This window comes from Corvus brachyrhynchos, unplaced genomic scaffold, assembly GCF_000691975.1.
Source record: "Corvus brachyrhynchos isolate BGI_N302 unplaced genomic scaffold, ASM69197v1 scaffold5, whole genome shotgun sequence".
NCBI classification, from domain to species: domain Eukaryota; kingdom Metazoa; phylum Chordata; class Aves; order Passeriformes; family Corvidae; genus Corvus; species Corvus brachyrhynchos.
The window spans coordinates 798,615-801,374 of record NW_008238321.1 but is presented as its reverse complement, the minus strand read 5'-3'; the positions used below and the strand labels follow the sequence as shown (position 1 = coordinate 801,374).

Sequence of the window (2,760 nt, the reverse complement as noted above, 5' to 3'; positions counted from 1 at the left end):
TGGGATCTACAGACACCCCCTCCGTAAGAATTTATAGGAGGATTTCTAAGACATCTTGAGGGAGGAGGGGAATCCTCAGAATGACTCCGGTGGCACTCAAGCCATTACCTCTCCCTGCTGAAGGACCCAGTTCACAAATCCTGCATTTGAGAAATTTTTAAACTCAAAGCAAAGCTCCTACAGAAAAGAAAGGAACATGTACTGCACCCTGCTTCTCCTTTATCTCTTTAAATGTACTTCAGATAAAAGCTGCATCCAGTCAGGTCAAGGCCTTTCCCAATCTTATTACGCTCACACAGGAGCGTTCAACACACTTTTCTACAGCCATCTACTGTCTCCACAGTGTTATTGCTGCTGTTCCTGCTGCCGGGAGAGAACTGCCAGCACGAGAAACAGGGAATACAAACAGTAAATCAGACCATAGGAAAGGTGTTAAGGCTAATTTGACTTATTTATGGGAGGATTTTTTTTTTCCTTACCATAATACATATTTTAAAATCAAAGTTAGGATGGTGATTTGCATAGTTAACAAAGGTTAATAAAGAGAACTGCAATCTTTCACTCTTTTTTTTTTTTGTTAAGGTACTTTATGCAAATGAGTGAGCATGCAAGGGACTCGAGTTCATTTGATTGACACTTGGACTTTTATCCTTTACTACAAGAAAGTATTTTTATCTCGCTTAACCCATCTCATTAAAACACACAATATACTTAGTAAAGTGATCAACAGCATCCTCAGGTAAGCAACAATTTTTAAAAGTACAGGAGACAAATCTTATTTACTTTTAAGGCTGCGTTACTGGACTTGAAAATCAATCCTGACCGCACAAACTGGTGCATGCCACACCCTGACCATGACACATTTCGGGTGCTGATGTGCAGAGCCATACACACGGTCTGTCCACTAAGTGCATCAACTATATATTATAAAGAATAATAGCTAAGATGATGAGTCATAAAAATAGTCATGGAAATGAGATTAAACAGAAATTTTGCCTTATTTTTATGTTTGATTATTTATTCGTTATCTTTGGTCACAGACATTACACTCCTAAAAAAGAAAAGAAAAAAAAAAATCATTATTTTTACTTAAAGACTCTGGTCTATTTACATATTCAGCCTGACCATATAAGGTAAAATGTCACCTAAATAATTCAAATGCATTAACTAAATTGCATAATCACTCACTGCACCAAGGTAGGTGGAAAATGGAGAGGCACCTGCTGAAACAGCCCATAACGAGGAGACAAAATAGCAAAAACAAGACTGGGGGGAGCAAACTAAAATCCATAGCACTAAACCAACTGGAATCTGCCACCAGGGTGAAGTCCAAGTAAAAATAACTGCTGTACCCCTGACAGTTCAGAGCTGACAGATTTAACAGAAAAGTGAACCAAACAATTCATATGGCATTTTATGCTACAATTTCAATAGAGAAGTTTATACAGATAAAGAGATACAGAAGTTTATACAGATAAACACATACACACACCGAGCTATTTATGATCTGCAAAATACTATGGCCAGGTAAAGTGTTGTTGCCTCTTTTAGGGGAGGCAAAAGACAAAGATTTAACACAACAATTCCTAAAGTGATAATTTTTACTGTAACGCGCAACAACAATAACGCTGACGTAAGTTTAGTGCAGTCTCATGAAATAAAGCCACTTCCTTCACACAGGTAGATTCCAAGCGGAAAAGAAAAAACTTTTGTTTCCAGTTTTGAGTAGTTTAAACCATCTGTCAGTTTACCCACCAACACTCAGCACTCTGTCAGGCCTAACCCAGTCACCTTTAAGCTGTACACCTTCACCTCGTTTAGTCTTCTGCATAGTGCACTGTGTTCTGTAGTCACTTGCACTGTAATAAACCCAAAACATCATGTTAGAATGAATTACATTATACTGGTTAGGCTGAAACTACATTTTCTGATAATGTATCTGAACATCTGCCAGCCACCAGTTCTTTCTATCCCTGCACCTCAACTGAACACAGGAGGCTTTAGAATTCTCAAACAATGGTTAAAGATTTTATTAAAATGATAAAAGACTGTGCACAGCTATTGCCTATAAGTCACTTCTGTATCAAAATTTCCCTGTTTTGGAGAATAGGCAGCATATGAAACTTCAGGGAATAGTGCCCCCATGGCTTTCAACTTCTCTTTCTGTATTCTAAATTATCTTAATTATTAAATTGGTTACACAGTCAATTCTTCATATCTTATTCCTTCAAACAAGAGGAACAGTTTCTCATGCTGCTGTACAAAAAACATTCATTTGAAGTGTTTTATTTTTCGTACAGATATCATTCAATACTTTGTTAGTTCATCTGTAGGTCCTGTGCAGGTAGAAAAATGTGAATAAAAAGATGACTGAAAACTGGTGTATTACTCTGTTTTTTGCACCTGTGGCTGAAGTTTAAACCAAACCCTGTTTGCTAAGGTCACTTCTTGCACGTTCTGGATTTGCAAACAGTGTGAAGAAAGTAAATAGAAGGTACTGACCACAATCATTTTAACAAAGGCTGGTCCCAGAGAGCTGACATTGGGTTCAGGTCAAAGGCTATTGAAATCAATGAGAACCTTGCTGTTCTTTTAAAAAACAGGCAGTCAAACTCTGTTAAAAATCTGGGCATTTGCTATTTGCTGCTGTAATGGCCTGGTTCCTCTGATGCTTCCAGAGATGCTCACATGAGGCTCTTCCACAGGGGCTCTTCCAGGTACTTTCAGCTTCAGAACCAGCATTGCTGTGTGAGCTCGTAC

The 2,760-nt window shown here is 38.1% G+C and overlaps 1 protein-coding gene across 18 annotated transcripts in view; it reads right to left on the bottom strand.

Annotated features, from left to right (window-relative positions):
- The window catches only part of RBFOX1 (RNA binding protein, fox-1 homolog 1), a 1,116,883-nt gene that overhangs the window by 347,250 nt on the left and 766,873 nt on the right, over positions 1–2,760 (bottom strand). The gene's annotated exons all lie outside the window — the stretch shown is intronic.